Below are 20,147 nucleotides of genomic sequence, written 5' to 3' on the forward strand. Positions count from 1 at the left end.
ATATGTATAAAAGGAAATGTTTAGGAACTGGCAAGTGGGTGCACTTGCCCAGTCAACATGCCAGTACCAGACTGCACACAGGCTCTGCAATGGCAGGCCTGAGACACACTTTTTCAAGCTGCTCTGGTGGGTGGCACAATCAGTGCTGCAAGCCCATTAGCAGCATATTATTTACAAGACCTGGGCACATGCAGTGCACTGTACTAGGGTCTGACAAGTAAACCACGTAAGCTAATCATGGAGTCACTAATCCATACATCAATTTACCATAGGGAGCACTTGCACTGTGGCACTGAATAGAAATGGCACAGTGCCTAAAAGCATCTAAAACCAGAAACAACATAAGAGGCAACAGCAAAAAATGGAAGGGAGACCCACACCAATGGTGCCAGTTCTAACACTCCCCATCAGTAATATTGAGTATGGCACAGTACTATGAGCATAGAGAGAATGAGGACAATGAAATTGTGGAAAAGAAGGGGAAAGATTTGAAGACGAGTGTGTTAATGCAGCAAGTTATGAGAAGAGATTGGGGACGAGGTTCGAGTTTGGTTCCAAGGCCACCCCAAACAAACAGGGGTGGTGCCTCAGGTATTCCCGTGGGACCCAACCAATATATCCACTGCAAAAAGGAGGGATATTGGCGGAACGAGTGTCTAGAATTGTTGCAGAAAGGTGGGGCTCCAAGAGGTCCAGGTTTTGGAGGCAGAGGGCAAGGAGGAGGGGGCTGGGGGACACACAGTCAGTGGACTCGTCTTACAACTGACAGAGTGGGAATTATTTTGATGACCCTCGGAAAAGACAGTACTACCACGATGACTTTGACATGAATGAAGTTACGGGGTTGTCTCACAGCTAGTACAGCCAAGGGCAGGGAGAGGGACCAGTTCCGGTGCCTGTAGATCAGCATGGACCATACATTACTGCAGATTTGCAAGGTACCTCTGAGAAATTTCTAGTTGATACAGGGGCTATAAATAGCTCTGTTTCCTGTTTACTAGTCCAGTGGGCAGCTCTGTCTGGCCAAAACAATGTTTTGGTGGGTTTTTTCAGGCGTACCGGTTGTTAGTCCCATTTCCAAGCCTCTTGCTTTGACTATTGGCCCATTTACAGTTGACTCACCATTCCTACTGACGCCCAATTATGGGGAGAACTTACTAGGACTTGATCTGTTAAAAAGATTGCATGCAACAATTTACTGTTCCCCAGATGGCGTTTACATGACTGTTGGCCTGTGAGTTGCCTATGCCAAGCAATGCTTCGCAAAGGATAATCCCCTCCCTCCCGAGTTCCGAGATGTGTCACCCACATTATGTGCTACAGGAGATACAGATGTGGGGTTGCTTCAGATCCCACCAGTCTCTACACAGATAAAGGAAAATGCCAGGCTGCCCCGAATTCCCCAGTACAAGATATCCCAGGCAGGAGAGAAGGCCTTGTTGCAAATAATACAGGAATTGATTAAATCTGGTGTGAGTAAAGAGACAGCAGCGAATGTTTGCAATAGCCCTATTCTCCCTATTCTTAAAAAGGCCCCCATCTATATGCAAATCAGCTCTGACCCTGTGCCTCATGGGAACAGTCCAGTCCGAACTACCAAGCCATGTCTTTCCCAGACCGGAATCAAGCATCCAAGGACCGGTTTCTGGTCAACATGCACTCTCAATTACCGATGCACACAAAAGGAGTTAATGGAAGGTGGGAAGACCTTTTAAGAAAAAGTACCTGCCTCTTCTGCCATAATTAAATGCTGCCACCCCTGTCAGGTCCTCTCAGCCCAGTAAGAGAACATGAGTCACTCTCAAAAGTCGTGGTCAACTTTGGGTGCCCCTCTTGACCTCAGAGCCAGGCTCTGGGGCTTCAAGCTATTACACTGGACACGTCAGTGAACATGCATAATTGTCATGCTCAGTGAGGCAAAAATCCGAAACTTTGAGATATGTACTGTGACTTTACCAGCATTTCAACATAAAGGAGGGGTTAAGGCTGTCCTGAACTATCAAAGGGGCATTTTCTTCCCAATGCGTTGGCAAAGGATTCCCACTCATCTGTTCCAGACCTACTCTGACCCTACATTTCCCACAGTCGTGGAAGTGTTAGACCCAGGTGAAGCTGGATTGCCAGAACCTTCTGGAGACTGGAATTTATGAGGCAACTCCATCGGAGGGAGACATGGAATAAGGTCTGCACCTTCTACCATGCAGTGTGCTGTCACCATTGTCAGACTTACGAGGACCGGGTACAGAGGGTAGTAGCCAGTCTCCAAGAGGGGGTGCACTTTAAGTGGCCCCTTACTTTCCAAGCTGTCCTTTTATACAGCAGATCCCTGATTGAACATGATTGCTGTGCGTGTAGCAGGCCTTGTGAATGAGGCAGCCTCAGCGTTGCAGTGCAGAATAAGAGAACACACACACACAGCTTGGGTGCAGGCAAAATCTCTTCGCCCTTTTATTATATAGCCTCTGGTCATGCCTGGCGAGAGAATGTTACAGGGTGTCACTTCCGGGTCACACCAGCACCACGAGGGCGGTGCTAGGATTACATCCCTCCACAACTTAACTATGACTTTCGTCAGGGAGTACAACAGCCAAAGTCTCCCAGTCTTTGGCATGGCAGTAGATTTCGCCTCAAGCCACAATGCCGAGGTGGGGAGCAGCTTGGGATCTGTCTTGGCACTTTCCGTGGTATTCAGCCACTCAGTTACGGAGCGAGTTGAGGTGCTTTCTCTTGGGTCAAGCTATTGCACCGGTCATCCAAAGTGGTGTCTTCGTCTTCTGACATGGTAGCTTCTTAGCTGGGGCGATCCACCCTTCAGAACCACAATACATTATTTGTGACAACCTCACGCCCTCTCTTGTCAGTGCTCATGGTGCTACTCGAGTGAGAGATGGTCCGTGTACCTGCTTCAAAAGGCGTCCGGGACTTCCGTCCCAGACGTCGATCTTTTACTAACACAAGGTCTGCTGGTAGGAGCTGTGGAAGTTTTGCACGCCTCTTCAGCTTTATTTAATGTATGCATGAAGTGTTCTGCCTCGCCATTAGTTGGCCGACACTGGGTGTGACACGGCAGTGCTTGATGCCGAGTATTGTGAGCAGATCCTTGAAGTGAGCTCCTTGAAATGGTGACCCATTGCCCGATTAGGGCAAAGGTCTTCTCAAGCATCGGTGCAACATTGGAGAAGGCTGTTGAGTCTATTACCTGGAGTATGGGGTATTTTGAGTAGCTATAGAATATTACAGCAGTGATCAGTCTGTCTGGAAAACTCCCAAAGTATAGGGTTATTTGGGACCATGGGAGTATAGACGGTTCCGCCGTGATGATCGAGTCCAGGGCCTATTGAGTGTTTGTCAGTTGGTACGATAGACACTGTCATACAAATTCATCTACTGCAGCTTCCAGCCCTAGGAAGACTTTCTTGCTCATTTGGGATTTCATCAGGATGGTACCTTTGTGGCCTCCGGGGGCTAATGTTGTCACTCGGAGCTGGAGACTCTCAGGAATTACGATGCATGCTCCGCGCAATATCAGTCCATCTGCAGTGGCACTCAAGCCATCATGCACCATCCATATCTTCCTGAGACGTTCTTTGTCCATGCCATACCAGTTATTGGCATCTCTTAGAGAGTTCTACCATGAGCCTTGCTGAAGGGGCTCCATGACTTTTTCTTGATGTTCTGGAATGCTTCCTTCTCCCTGCGGCCCCACTTCCAGGGCGTGTCTTTCTTAGTAAAGGATCGTAGAGGCTCAGCCACATTTGCCAGGTTTGGGATGATCCGGCGACAGTATGTAGCCATTCCCAGGAAGCTGTGCACTTCTGCAAAGTGGTAGGGGCTGGTGCCTGGATGATGGTGTGAGACTTGAGAGTGTCTACTATAACGCCTTCTAGGTGAAACACATAACCAAAGAACTCAATTGAGTTCTGGAAGAAAGAGCACTTCTCTTTATGAAGTGTAACTCCATGGTCAGATGGCTGATTCAGTGCCGCTCGGAGGTGCCGGTGATGTACTTTGGCAGTGGTTGAATGAATTAAAATATTGTCGCTTCATTTGTTAGCCAGACAGGGTTTCTTGAATTGCCTCCTGGAACACTTCTGCCATTGAGGAGACTCCAAAGTTTAGTTGCTTGCACCACCAGTAGCCCCATGTGTGTCGAGAAGGTGGTACTCAGCTTTGATGTCCAACTTGGACAACCAATCTAACATATTAAGGTCAGAGATTATGTCGTACATTATGGGCGTTATATGCCTCTCCCGCTTCTTAGCCTGGTTGGGAGGTGCAGGTCTATACACAGCTGTACTTTGCCTGGTTGCTTCGGCGATCACCATGAGGGACACCCACGGTGTTGCCCCTGAGACTTTCTCAATCTCACCTTGTGATTCGAGCTTGCATAGCTCTTACTCGACCAGGGGGTCTCAGATGGAAAGATATGCACTGGTGCCGAAGGGCCACTGGCTTTAGCTTTTAGACACCTGAGGCTTGTGAAGAGGTGAGGGAAGTGGCTTAAAATATAATCTCTCTGGAAGGCCTTTACTGTGCGTGCGAAAGCCACTAGGTCTAAGTCCTCTGCGATGTGCCTTCCGACAAGGGTATTGTGGAGAAGTGTGGCTCAATGGTTAGAGCGGCAGATCCTGATGCAGAGGTCTGGCCCGGGACCAGGGTTCAATTTCCTCGAACCTGATAATTCTCGCCTCGGTGCCTATTCTAATCATGGGTCCCACTCTTCAACTCTGGGAAATAGCTTGCTTAATCTCCACAATGGCCCCAACAGCGCTGGATGCCTGGCTTCACCTTGGGGGTGCCCAGGAGTGGACATTTCACAGGATAAAAAAGCCAGGAAGGGTTCCATAGCGCTATACGGGCAGCGCCGGGACACTTCCGTTGGAGGTAGCTGTGCTCTTTACAAATGCTGGCATTTACATTTACATTTATTGGCTTCCCTGTCGACGATGTGAAAGGTGGTTGTGACTTCCTGGACTTCTGATTTTTTTTTTAACTGTCATCCTCCCTTTAAGTGGCAATGCTACCCTTTTTTCTCTACATGAAAATCATAGTATTCATTGGGGACAGAGGTGGGCATGGTTGGAGGCGTCTGTACTATTGGATCCCCATTATATTTACTGAGACTCCGGAGTTGATAAAGGCTTTGATGCTGGAGCCTGCGACCTCGACTATGCACGTATGTTGGGTGGTCTACTGTGCTTGAGATCACCTGTGAAAGAGAGGAGAAATACTTCCTCTTCATCATTCGAGCAGGAGTTTTCTATCCAGTGTCGATGATGGGGCGGTATCTTGGAGGTGCTCTGGGGCTCAGGATCTTACAGGGACAGTTGTCTTACAGATCTTGATGGTGGACGCTTTCCACAAGCGCTTCTGCTGCTAGGCCCTACTTTGCAAGCAGTAGCAAAGTGGTATAGAGTGACACACTTTGTGCATGTTTGACCTTGTGCTGGGCATTCTTTAAGGGAATGCTCTTCATGTCCCCAAAACCCACAGCGGGACCCAGATGAAGGAAGAGCTGGTGGTCACGATCTATTCTCTCCTACCCGTGCACGGACGCTCTTTCTTCAGTGTTGGATTCCTCTCCGGCTGCTGTGCAATGGCTAGTTCCATTTCCATGGTCCTTGCGAAGGTAATATTGGGCTGGCGTAAGATGAGGTACCTTAGCGTTTCATTTCTGCAGCCCTGGATGATCTGTGCCCTCACCTCCTTCGGTTGATTGTCTGCCATACATGTGCTAGCTAGCTCTTGAAAGGCACGCGTAGAAGGTATCCATGGACTCCCCTTCCTATTGGCGGGCTTGGCAGAGATTGAAGCGCTCGTAGTTAGGGTTCAGTTGCAGGTCGAAGTGAGCGTTCAGCGCCATAACTGCTGCATCATAGTCGTTTGCAGCGCCAGTTTAGGGTAGGTGCGCAAAGAGCTTGTAGATCTCCTCACCCGCATAGTGGAGCAGAAGGAACCTCTTCACTGCACCATAGGTTTCCCGAGTCGCAACAAAGTAGTTGTCCGGCCTTCCAATCCAGGTCTTCCAGCGGGGCGACACGGTGGCAGGATCTGAAAGTTGGGTGAAGGTAGACAGCGCACTGACTTGCACATATTAAGGAGTGGCCTGGGTGGGGGGAGAACCCAGTAAGAGTGCCACACTACCAGCATCGTCGGCCATGGCTGTGGAGCATGGCAGGCGCAGGTGAGGGAGCGTGGAGGCGAGCTAATCTGGCTTACCAGCAGGAGAATAGAAGGGTCTTGTGCGTTGTGATAGGCGCTGTGATACGTAGTCCACGGAGTCTTGTGGTGGAGTGAACCAGCAGACCTCTCTCAGGGTTGCAGGTATGCCAAAGTCAGTGATTCTCCAAACCTTTGTTTTGTTTCCTTCTTTATATTTTATTCCTGAACAATGTGCTGTTTTTTGTCCTTCTGTTTTTTCAGTTAAACAGGACCTGCCCAGCCTCGAGGAGAGCAGAGTAATAGCGGAGGGGCAGGCGGCAGTCAGACAGGACCCTGGATGAGGGCCAGCGTGGGCGCTCAGCTGAGTGAGACTGGACACGAGGTAAGAGCTCCAGAGCGTACCGTGCCTGCTGCAGGCAGGGCCTCCGATGGCCACGAGGGGCGACCCAGCCTGGCGGCCGTGGCACACTTTATGCAGGCAGGTCTATAGCCATGCAAGGAGCAGGATTGGCACACTGCAACGAAGTACAAAGCGGGCGGCCACCCAGCAGGAAGGCTCACACAAGCATGCGGGCTGTAGGTGAGACTCGCGTTTACTTTGGGCTAATTGGGGTGTTTCCTGCTGAGTTCTCCGGTTAAGGCTGTGGGGGTTAATGAGCCCCCACCCCCGTCACCAGTGTAGCGGGCCCCGGGGGTGTGGTGTTGCAGTCTAGTGCTGCACATGTGACATCAGGCACCCCGTGACCCCGTGGTGCCTGACGGGATTGTGCGCTGTGTCACGCCAGTGCATACAAGTAGATGGCTGAAATAAGACGCACTTGCCCCTCTTTAAAATTAAGAATACTCTGCAAACCACCACGGTGTTGGCGCCTGTATCCTGGGGGTAGACACCATAAACTGGAGACGAGTGGACCGGACCTGCCGTTCCGGCCCCCACAACTTCTCGTCTTCCGGCTCGCACTCTCGGATCACCGTGCACTGTCAGCGCGGACTACAGGAGAGGGGGAGTGACGTTCCACAACAGCCAGACGGGGGTGTACACACGCCTTTCATCTCCGCACGCAGAAACAGCCTTTTAGAGCGCGGTAAGTGGCTGGCGCTCCTCCGCTTATTGACAGTCACATGGTTGGGAGGTGTGGCACGTGCACGCAGTGTAGGATACTGCCCTCTAGGCGATGCCAGCAGCCTTCCGCAAGACTCTGCCCAGCTGCTTCCCTTGCCAGCCAGTACAGCCCTCCACCAGGGCACTTAGGCTCGTTCATACCCCATTGCCCTAGAGCTCCTGCAAGCATGAGACCACGAAGGGGCCACACAGTGCAGGCCATCATCACAGCGCCACTACCCATGGCAAAGGACCGGACAGGCCACTGCCCCTCCACGCTGACCATCGAGCCATGCACCCAGCTATCCGGATGGCACAGTAGCCTATGTCCATGCCCAGGGAGGTCACCGTCTTGCAAGTGCACCTAGCCCTTTGCCATGTGTGCCCAGAGCTTCTCCCTCATGAACCTGGTGCCGTTCCTATCGAAGCCAGGGGAACCTGCTATGAAGTGGGCTGACTGGAAGGGGTAGTTTCTAAACTACTTATCAGCACTGGAGGATGAAGGGGAGGAAGAGTTCTCCAGCAAAGGCAGGAAGAAAATTCTACTGCACAACCTAGGACCTGAAGGGCTGCGAGTTTATGAAATCATGGTAAAGAAACAAACCGAGGCTCCCGACTGAGGTAGACGTGTTCCAACAAGTGTTGGAGGACTTAGATGCCCACTACCAGCCAGTCTTCTGTACGACCATTGATAGGTACACCTTCTTCCTACGGAATCCGAATGAGTATGAAACGGTTGAAACTAGTGATAAACTGCAAATTTGGGCACCTGCACGACGACTTGATACGAGACCAAATAATAATGCACACGACAAGCACCAACGTGCAGGAAAAGTTATGGGTGAGTGGTGAAGCACCTCTCCATGAGATCATAGCCATCGTCAAAAAGGCGTAACTCCCGAAGCGGTGAACCGCCGCGGCCAAGAAGGAAACAGAGGTGAAACCTGCAGTCTGCAAAATCAGCAACACCACTGGATCAAGAGACAAGCCATCCGCTCCCACACCATACCGCCAGATTAGGCGACCCACTCGTTCTCCGACGGCACAGGCCCCACCTACTATCGACAAGACGGGCTCTTGCTACGGATGCGGCAGCTCCGCTCAACATGGCCAACGACAAACGATGTCCTGCATATCGTGTCAAGTGCTCCTTCTGCGGTATAGTGGGACATTTTAGCAAAACCTGCAGGAGGAGGCCCAGCAACACGTCAGTGAAATGCCTCATGTATGATTCTGAGCCCGACGCCGGAGACCAGGACAGAGATGAAGACTGCATACTCTGCATGGATGACCAAGTTTGGGGCATTGATTGCAACACCAAGAAGAAACCATTGTGCATAGTGACCATTGGGGGTGTCCAGGTTTCAATGGTGGCAGACTCAGGTTCCCCATTCACCATTATACAAAAGGCTATCTGGGACTCAGACTTTGCCCACACCATAGGGCACCACCTACTACCCACAGACATACACCCGGTCACCTATACTGGCGAGAAGATCCCTATGGTAGAGTACAGGCTCCTCACATTTGAGTTCAAAGGCAGGGTTGCCACAGGCAAACTTTATGGTTCAGAAAAGGGCCCCTCACTCTTGGGATGGGACCACCAAGGCGCACCAGGTATAAAACTCAATCCCGGTGGGGACATTCAAGTCCTCATCACAGATGACTTGCACACCCTAGCAGAAGACACCTTGAGAAAAGAATATCCCCGCGTCTTTGGAGGCACCATAGGCAAACTATCCCAATTTATGCACAAAACAGTTCTGAAGGATGGTGCCGTACCCATCAGCCACAAAGTGCACAACATTCCTTTCAACTGCCGAGAGGAGGAACAACAAGAATCGTAACGCCTCCTAGAGAGTGGCGTAATTGAGCCCATAGAAAGTGCCGAATGGTTGGCGCCACTGGTCGTGGCGCGGAAACCCAATGGGAAGGTGCGCCTATGCATTGACCTTCGAGAATTAAATAAAAACATCCTAGTAGACAAGTTCCCGCTACCACATATCAGCCACCTCCTGGTACAGACAAAGGACGTAAAATTGTTCTCTACGATTGATCTTACGGCGGCGTACCACCAGATCCTACTCTACCCATCAAGTCGAAAACTGACCTCCTTCATCTCACAATTTGGCTGCTACAAATTCCGTCGCCTGTCCTTTGGACTGGCACCGCCGGCGTCAGTGTTCCAAAAACCCATGCACAAACTCTTCAAGGCCAGCAAAAACGTACTATACTTTCAAGACGACATATTGATCATGGGAAAAACCAGAGAAGAACACGACACCACCCTCCGAGACATCTTACGCACCCTGGCAGCCAACGGACTCATGGCACAACTCGAAAAGTGCAAGTTTGTAATGCCCTCAGTGATGTACCTAGGACACGAAATTGGAGAAACTGAGATACTTCCCAAACAAGCTAATGTGGCGGCAATCAGAGCCGTGCCCAAGCCCCGGACCAAAGAAGACGTCAGATCCTTCCTCGAACTAGCTAAGTTTTACAGCAAGTTCGTCCGCAACTTTGCCACGAAAACCCACTCCATGCGACAGCTCTTGAAAGACAAAGTCAGCTTCTGTTGGACGCCCGACTCTAACCGTGAGCTTGAAGCCATCAAACAAGACATCTGTGGGGCGATTCGCCTCCAGGGCTTCGACTCTTGAGCCCCCAGCCTACTGACTATGGATGCGAGCGACAAGGGGTTGGGAGAGGTTTTGACACAACACGCAACTAACGGCACAGAAACCAAAATAGGTTTTGCGTCCCGCTCGCTTGCACCCAATGAAGAAAAATTTAGCATGATCGAAAAGGAAATGCTGGCGGTCACCTGGGCCATGAGCAAATTTTGACAATACCTATGGGGCTCCCGCTTCAGCCTTTGCACGGACCACAAACCACTGATGAAGTTCTTAATATCCAGCGGTCATGCCATAGCCACCCCCACATCGCCAAAATGTCCCTCAAACTCCTTGACTTTGTGTATGATGTGGAATACCTACCGGGCCAGAAGAATAAGGTGGCTCATTTTCTCAGTCGCTCAGCTGCAATGGAAGCAGCATCAGTGCCCAGTGAATGGGAAGATGTTGGGACGGGAAGTCTCCTGCATGTCTCTGGAGAGAGTGCTTCCCCTGCCTTATGCTAATCTCCATGCAAGTCACTCAAAAGCTACTGTATAGTTTCTAGATCCCTACCTCAGTGAGCATGACAGTCATACATGTCCACTGAGGGTCTCCCTGTTTACATGGATTGAGACCCTAGAGCTTGGCTCTGAGGTCGAGGGAGCATGCCTAGTGCACCCCTATTTTTCAGAGAGTGGCTACTGCCCTCTCTATTAAGGCTTTGGTAGACTGACAGTGGTGGCAGCAATAAATCTATAGTCAGGGGGTGAGTCCCTAGGCACCCTCCTGACCAAGTCTGTGCAGTTTGCCATGCCTGTGGGCCTGTTGGCTTTGTCTGACTGTTGTAGGTTTGAGAGCCCGTGGGTGTACAGGGGAAGAATGGGGATTTGAGCCAGTGTGAGGAATCCGAGCTGTTCTGCTGGACATCCCAGCTCCCCGTCCCCCTCCCTAATTCCTTGGAAAGGCCTGGTGGGCTGGGGTAGACACTCCGCTCTTATCTGGGTTTAGCTGCACCAACTTTGTGGAAAGGACTCTCCCCCACTGGTCAGGGCCTCCTGGGCTGGAGTTAATTAGAATTCCTCTCTAGGGAGTTGCACAGCTTGATACCAGAAAGGGACCTGGTACATGCTTTATGCATGCATTGAACACGCAGTGAATGGTTTGTGATTGGAGGTGTATTAAGGATGCAAAAGTAGCAGACCCTCTGATTGGATGAGCCTATCAATCAGAGGTGATAAAAGTCTGGCCTGAGTGGTCAGCTGTTGTTCAAGACTGATCTATGACTGACGAGGCAGCCACACCAGAGCCCTCTGATGGTAGCCAGCCGCGACCCCGCAGTGTGAATGCAGGAGATAAGACTCTGTTCACTGTGGTCTGGAAGGAAGGCATCAGCAACATTAAGGACCAGCTGTTCTGTGAGGATTGGGGGAGCCTGCGCTTTGGACCAAGGAAATTACAGACAGCTGCCCAAGGTGTGGAAAGGAAGCTTGCGGCACATCACCCAAGGTGTGGAAAGAAGCTTGTGGCACATCAAGAAAAGCTGGTGGAAAAAAGCTTGCAGCACATGACGAGAGCCAGAGAGGAGGATGCTTGATTCTAGTCTTTGAAGGTGAGATCAAATCCCCTCTAGGCTCCTCCCTTGCGCTGTAGGAGCCTGTGCAAGCAGTAACTTGGAATAGAGGCCAGTGAAGCAGGCCCCCACCTTTCTTTTTGTGATCTCTGAGGGTATCAGGGTGAACTGACACTCTGTCCAGCCACTACCCTCCTACAGCTAGCCAGTGGCTACTGGACTAGTGGGACTCCAGTAAACTGTGCCAACACATCCGGCACTTCTGATCAGATCCCTGACACCACTAGAGCGGTGTCCTCACTCACAATGGGAGGGCACTTCTGTTGCTTTGGGTGGGGGGTTATGGGGCTGATCACGAACATTTGACTTCACATCATATGCTGAAACTATATCCTTTCAATACAAAGTTTGGTATCAAGGCTCTAGTGAATGAGAGCAGCCCTGTGTAACATGATCTGTGATATGCAATGCTTACTGTTTGTTTTCATGTTAACTCTGTTTTTATAGTGCTTGGCGTCTAGGCGCTATAATACTGTTTGGGGTCAGAACTCTGTCGCAGAGGGTTGTAGAGACTTCTGGTTTTCACTGTTTATCCTAGTTTTATGTGTAGAATAAGTATCTTATGTGTATTAAAGTACATTTCTTTTATAAAAAGTAAAGCACTGACTGGACATTGAGTTATCAGCTGGTGGTACGGTTTACACTGTATTCTGAATGTCTAACCCCACCTCACCTCCTTGAGTAAGCCTTGGACTGCTCTGTCTCGCTACCCTGAGAGAGTCAAGTGCTGGAGAGGAGTACTTGGTTATCCAGTTTTGGGTCCCTTAGTACTGAGGCCCCAGGACACCAGTGAGGGAACACTCCAGTTGATGCGATTGGAGCGCAGTTACCCCTGAGTGCCCTGGTGCCCAGGAAGCCGGGTCTAACATTGGTGGCAAGCAGTGAGGGATCACTAGACTTTAGGCTCAGTGGACACTGAGGCCAGTTGATAATTCCAGCAGATATCCACAAGCTATATGTAAAATGGCAGATAACATTGGAGAGGAACTGGAACTGCAGAACTTGACTGTGGAGCAATTAAAGCAAATCTGTGCTGAAAGGGGGTGGAAGGTCCCAAGGTCTAAGGACAGGGAGCACTTGATTAGCCACATGATAAAATGCTTTGAGCAAGAGGTCACTGTTGTGCAAGAGTTGGAGAGCACTGTTACCACAAGCCTGCCATGTCAGTCAGTGCAGGCTTCTCCTGTACCAGCCCCAAGGCATTCCCAAGGCTTTCCCCTCTGCTTTCCCCTAGGTATTCCCCTAGACCTGCCCCTAGACTTTCACCTCCCTCTATCTCCAGGGCTACCTTTTCCCCTGTCCCAGGATTCGCCTCCTTAGGAGGTACTGGACTAGCAGAGACCCTTAAACTTCAGCTGAAACTCCAGGAAGCTAAGGATTTAGCAGAGGAGAAAACAAAGGAGTTTGAAAGGGAGAAGCTAAGGATGGCTCGCCAGGCAGAAGAGGAGCAGCGAAGGGTCAGACAGGAAGAATGGGCTTGGAAGGAGAAGGAGAAAGAAAGGGCTGGGAGACTCCCACTACTCAGACCCAGGTAAGGGCCTTTCTGGGCCTTACTGGTTACTACTGGAACTTTGTAGCAAACTATGGGACCATTGTTGCTCCATTGACAGCCCTGACCTCTAAGAAGCAGCCCAGGAAGGTGATCTGGACTGAGGAGTGTCAGAAGGCATTTGATGAATTGAAGACTGAACTATGCAATGCACCTGTGTTGAAGGCCCCTGATTACAGTCAGACCTTCATTGTGCAGACAGATGCTTCAGACAAGGGAGCTGGGGCAGTTCTTGCCCAGCTCAATGAGAAGGGAAGGGAGCATCCGGTGGCCTTCATCAGCCGCCGACTACTCCCCAGGGAGCAGAACTGGTCTGCAGTGGAAAAAGAATGCTTTGCCATAGTGTGGGCCCTTCGAAGATTCAGGCCTTACTGGTTTGGTGCAATGTTTGTGGTTCAGACAGATCACAAGGCCCTCAAGTGGCTCATGGCAATGAAGGGGGAGAACCCAAAGTTGCTCAGATGGTCCATATCTCTGCAGCGATTTGATTTTACTGTGGAACACAAAGCAGGCTTACAGCACGGTAATGCAGAGGGACTTTCCCGCCAGTTTATCCAATCAGATGATCGGTCTTCTCCCACTGGGAAGTAAGTACCGGCCATTCTGATCTAGGGAGGGCATATGTTGGGACGGGAAGTCTCCTGCATGTCTCTGGAGAGAGTGCTTCCCCTGCCTTATGCTACTCTCCAGGCAAGTCACTCAAAAGCTACTGTATAGTTTCTAGATCCCTACCTCAGTGAGCATGACAGTCATACATGTCCACTGAGGGTCTCACTGTTTACATGGATTGAGACCCTAGAGCTTGGCTCTGAGGTCGAGAGGGCATGCCTAGCGCACCCCTATTTTTCAGAGAGTGGCTACTGCCCTCTCTATTAAGGCTGTGGTAGACTGGCAGTGGTGGCAGCAATAAATCTATAGTCAGAAGGGTGAGTCCCTAGGCACCCTCCTGACCAAGTCTGTGCAGTTTGCCATGCCTGTGGGCCTGTTGCCTTTGTCTGACTGATGTATGTTTGAGAGCCCGTGGGTGTACGGGGGATTTGAGCCAGTGTGAGGAATGCGAGCTGTTCTGCTGGACATCCCAGCTCCCCCGTCCCCCTCCCTATTTCCTTGGAAAGGCCTGGTGGGCTGGGGTAGACACTCCGCTCTTATTTGGGTTTAGCTGCACTAACTTTGTGGAGAGGACCCTCCCCCACTGGTCAGGGCCTCCTGGCTGGAGTTAATCAAAATTCCTCTCTAGGGAGTTGCACAGCCTGATACCAGAAAGGGGCCTGGTGCATGCTTTACCCATGCATTGAACACTCAGTGAATGATTTGTGATTGGAGGTGTATTCAGGATGCAAAAGTAGCAGACCCTCTGATTGGATGAGCCTATCAATCAGAGGTGATAAAAGTCTGGCCTGAGTGGTCAGCTGTTGTTCAAGACTGGTCTATGACTGACGAGCGGCCACACCGGAGCCCTCTGAAGTAGTCAGCCGTGACCCCGCGGTGTGAAGGCAGGAGATAAGACTCGGTTTCACAGCGGTCTGGAAGGAAGGCATTAGCAACATTAAGGACCAGCTGTTCTGTGAGGCTTGGGGGAGCCTGCGCTTTGGACCAAGGAAATTACAGACAGCTGCCCAAGGTGTGGAAAGGAAGCTTGCGGCACATCACCCAAGGTGTGGAAAGTAGCTTGCGGCACATCAAGAAAACTGGTGAAAAGAAGCTTGCAGCACATGACGAGAGCCAGAGAGGAGGATGCTTGATTCTAGTCTTTGAAGGTGAGATCAAATCCCCTCTAGGCTCCTCCCTTGCGCTGAGGGAGCCTGTACAATCAGTAACTTGGTATAGAGGTGAAGCCAGTGAAGCAGGCCCCCACCTTTCTAAGGGTATCAGGGTGAATTGGCACTCTGTCCAGCCACTACCCTCCTACAGCTAGCCAGTGGCTACTAGACATGTGGGACTCCAGTAAACTGTGCCAACACATCCGGCACTTCTGATCAGATCCCTAACATCACTAGAGCGGTGTCCTCACTCACAATGGGAGGGCACTTCTGTTGCTTTGGGTGGGGGGTTATGGGGCTGATCACGAACATTTGACTTCACATCATATGCTAAAACTATATCCTTTCAATACAAAGTTTGGTATCAAGGCTCTAGTGAATGGGAGCAGCCCTGTGTAACATGATCTGTTATATGCAATGCTTACTGTGTGTTTTCATTCATGTTAACTGTGTTTTTATAGTGCTTGGCGTCTAGGCGCTATAATAGTGTTTGGGGTCAGAACTCTGTCCCATAGGGTTGTAGAGACTTCTGGTTTTCACTGTTAATCCTAGTTTTATGTGTAGAATAATTATCTTATGTGTATTAAAGTACTTTTCTTTTATAAAAAGTAAAGCACTGACTGGACATTGAGTTTATCAGCTGATGGTACGGTTTACACTGTATTCTGAATGTCTAACCCCACCTCACCTCCTTGAGTAAGCCTTGGACTGCTCTGTCTCGCTACCCTGAGAGAGTCAAGTGCTGGAGAGGAGTACTTGGTTATCCAGTTTTGGGTCCCTTAGTACTGAAGCCCCAGGACACCAGTGAGGGAACACTCCAGTTGATGCGATTGGAGCGCAGTTACCCCTGAGTGCCCTGGTGCCCAGGAAGCCGGGTCTAACAGAAGACTACCAAGTCGCATTCATGGAGGACCATGAGAGCAGCATCAGTGCACAAGAGTGGACATCTGCTTACAACGCCGATCCTACATTGTCGAAAGTCAAAACCTTTGTCACGACAGGGTGGCCGGAGAAAAGGCATGTATCAGAAGATACAAAGAAGTATTGGGAAGTATGGGATGAATTATCCCTCAGTGATGACACCGTCTTCCTGCTCCGAGGGGACAAGGTAAAACTCCCTGCAACGCTACGAGACAGCGTCCTCACCATAGTCCATGAAGGCCACTTGGGGATGGTAAAGTCCAAAAAGAGGATAAAGCTGTCATATTGGTGGCCAGCCATCGATTTGTCCGTCAAAACACACGTGAGGGCATGCCAGCACTGCTCCAATGCAGACAAATCTCTCACCCTACTACGACCCCTGATGGCGGAATTCACAACTCCTGTCAATCCTTGGGAAGAGCGATCAGTAGACATATTGGGCCCCGTCCTTGATGCCTGGGGTGAACCCAAATATGTCATTGTCCTCGTGGACAGGTACTCTAAATGGCGAGAAGTGGAGACCTGCGAGAAGGCAGATGCGGACAGAATCATCACCTTCCTTACCAACATCTTGCTGGAAGGCATCCCGAGGGTCATCACCTGTGACAATGGACCCCAGTACATCTTGGACAAATGGAAGGCCTTCATGCAGAGGAATGGGATCAAAACACAGCACACCCCAGTGTATCACCCAGCGGGCAACAGCCTTGCCGAACGCTTCAACTGTGTCATCATGGGCTCAGTTCAAGCCACAATCAACACAGGCAAAAATTGGGAGACAGAACTCAAAAGCACGATATGGGCATACCGGACAACGCCCAAAGTGGCGGGTTACAGCCTATTCAAGATCCTGAGAGGAAGGGAACCTTTCACCAAGGACAATCGAGTTTGGCTGAACATGACAATCCAAAGCAAATGGGCTCCGGCTGTGGTCAGAAGCAACTTAGCCAAGGCCAGAAAATCTACAAAGAACACTACGACCGGCGACATGGAGAACGAGAAGTCTCCTTGACTGCTGGTGACTGGGTCAGTGTGAAGGTGGGACAACTCTGCAAGAAAGGAGACAGCAAATACAGCAAACCACTACAAGTTCAGGAACTCTACTCATATTCCGCCCTCCTGAGTGATGCCAAGATTTGGTCACACAGCCGCATGGCAAAATGCAACAAAGTACTTCGATGGGCCACGGATGGCACTGCTGCAGACGCCGGTTATGATGCGGAGGTAGACGAAGCAGTGGACATCCGCCCGCCAGAAAACTCTGACCACCCCAACATTGAAGGGGGACACGGAGGTCGCCCTGAGCAAAGTACCAGCACAGACCCCACTCACTACACAACACCCCAGAAAACCAAGGAGGTAAGCAACTCACGCACAGAACATAGAGAACCGAGCACCGCACGTACCACACCTCAAAGGGTGGAAACTCAACAGGGGCAGGCCTCCGGCACCAGCACCCGCACAGGAAGGTTAGTGGTACGTCCCAATAAATACAGCAAATGTGAAATGTAACCCAGTCCCAGGACACTTCTACCCCTTCCCTTTACCCCTTTCCTTCACCCACAGGACTACTTCACTCCTCAGCAATCACAGGCAAACCTGGGGGCAGGACTATTACGAAAATGTTTACAGTTTTGTCATTCTCTTGTCATTGTTATAAAAAGGGGAGGTATGTGGTGTTGCATTCTAGTACTACACATGTGACGTCAGGCACCCACGTGACCCCGTGGTGCCTGACATGATTGCACGCTGTGTCGCCAGTGCATACAAGTATATGGCTGAAATAAGACGCACTTATCCCTCTTTAAAATAAAGAATACTCTGCAAACTACCAGGCTGTCGGCGCCTGTGTCGTGGGGGTAAACACCATAGGGGATAATGGGATGTACGTTGTTACAACGCATGCTTTTATCACGCATGCTGTTACAACGCAAGTTTTACAACGCAAGCCTTTACAACGCATTGCTTTGGGGGGTGCTGGATAGTGAATAGTTTAATTTACTATTCCAACTCCAGTCCCCGTGGATAGTAGGGAAGGTGTTGGATAGTAAATTAAAACTATTCCCTATCCTAGAGCGCCCCCCAGTGCAATGCGTTGTAATGGTTTTCGTTGTAAAACCTGCGTTGTAAAAGCACTGCGTGGTAAAAGTTGCGTGGTAAAGGATGTTTCCCGGGATAAGGCAGTCCCAGTGTCACAGCGCAGAATAAGGCTACACCCACACACAGCTTGGGTGCGGTTAAAGGACCTCGTGCAGTCCTTGCCCTTCTATTACATAGCCTCTGGCCACGCCTGGCCGGCCAGAGGATGGTACAGGGTCACACCAGCACAACGAAGGCGGTGCTCGGATCATTTCATCGCGCATTTAGGAAAAGCAAAAAAAACTACAGCTAATTTGCAGCGAGTTGCTGGGCATTCAGCATGGTGCACTTGCTCTCGATAGACAGCAGCAAGGCAGTGGGAAAGGTGGAAAGAGGGCCAGAGCTTCACTGGCGATGGCGGGAAGAGAGAGGGTGAAGGATGTGAGCAAAGGAGGCTGGCAGCAGGTAAAAGGCAAAGGGAGAAAGGCCGCAGTGGAGCCCGAGAAGTGCTGTAAATGATGAGGAAGCAGGTAGTAGCAGGGCTGGGCAGGAGGAGAAGAAAGAGATGTGTAAAAAAAATTACGTTCGGTTCCCCAAGTTATTTCATTGGAGACAGTGCAGCTTATACACACTGTCGGTGCTGCCAAATGCTGTGTCACCATTACCTACTAACCATCACATTTCAACAAATGTGACAATTTGAATTATTCCGTGTCACTAAAGCTGTAAGAATGGTCTGGGTGTGGTTTTCCTATGTTAATATTTGTTGAAGCTATAAGCGATCTTCTGAAGTGCTCCTCTGAACAACAGACAGTGCCACCTTGTGGTGGATTGTCGGAAATAAGTGCTGGTGTTGACAAATAGGTGCGGTGCCGAGCACCAGCAAACACCTACGCAAATTAAGCACTGGAACCAGGGCAGCAAATAACCAGGTAGAAGGAGAGGAGGAGTGCATCAGTGGAGCAGGACGGGAGGGGATAATAGGGGAGCAAGTCAGGAGAAGAGGGATCTGTGGCAACAGCGGGTAGGTGGGGAGGGATCTTAGGGGTAGTTTAGCTGGGGAGACGAGAGTGCAGGGGAGAAGTGGGGCAGGAGTGGAGAGGGCATGGAAGCAGTGTGGGAGAAGAGAAGAGGAAGAACAAGAAGAGGAAGAAAAGGACGAAGAAGAAGAAGAAGGGGAAGAAGAAGAGGAAGAAGCAGGACAAGGAAAAGGAGAATAAGAAGGAGAAGGAGGAGAGGAGCAGTTAGTTAGGATGCTTTTTGACGTTGGAGCAGGGCAGAAAGGAGAAGGGGGTTAGGGGCAAACAATTTGAGGTGGTAAACTAGGGAAAGAGATAGCGGAGGAGGCGGAAAAAATGGCTAATGGGGAGAGGGAAATTAAGTGGGGGGGTCACTGGAACAACTATTTAAATGGGTGCAGGCAACAGGCCATCCCAGAGCTGGGACGCCTCTCAAATAAGAACCAGGGGGGTAGTTAGAGTGGGGTGAGGGCCAGAAAGAAGAGAAAACTCCTCAATTTGGTGCAAGAGAGCAGTGAATAGAGCGACACCAGCAAGGGAACACAAGGAAGGGAACAAATTAAGTGAGTCGAGATCACTCTTCAAATAAAAGAGGGCTGAGCTGAGACCACTCCTCAAATAACTGAAGGATAGAAAATAAGCCTCTGTTCAAATAAATGAAAGTCGAGATTGGGGACCACCCCTGGAATGGAGGGGACAGCAGAGGAGGGGCCTCAAATCGAGGAGATTATTACGCAGGAGTCTTTCCACGAGTAAATGAGGGGTCGGCGTGGAACGCTCCTCAAACAGCCCAAAAAAGCAGCGGCGACCACCCTCAAATGAAATATGTGACAACCAACAGAGGCCACGCGGAAATAAATGAGCAACGGGAACACAGACCACTCCTCGCATAAAAATAAATTAGGCGAGAGGACAAGACCTCCCCCTAAATCAATGAGGAGCTGACAAGGGCGGCTTCGAAAATATAGGAAAATTGAGATGAACTGACTCCTAAAAAAAACTCCTCAAATAAATGAAGTGAGAAGGTGCACCTGAAAGAGCATTCACAAACGAATGTCACTAGGGGAAAAAAGACCACGCCTCAATACTCCCTAATTAAAAGACAAGCACGCACCGATCACTGCTCAAATAAAAAAAAAGAATATCGAGAGTAGAGAACCCTAATTACCAAATGTACAGTACAGTACTGGGAAAAAAAGCCTCACTAAATGAAAAGAGAGCTGAAGTCACTCCTCACATAAATAACGGGAGGGGGGAGGCTCTTTCTCAAATAAAGGTTGGGGTGGATGGGATCTGGTTCAAGGACCCGC

Source organism: Lissotriton helveticus, chromosome 1_1 (genome assembly GCF_964261635.1).
Source record: "Lissotriton helveticus chromosome 1_1, aLisHel1.1, whole genome shotgun sequence".
Taxonomy (NCBI): Eukaryota; Metazoa; Chordata; class Amphibia; order Caudata; family Salamandridae; genus Lissotriton; species Lissotriton helveticus.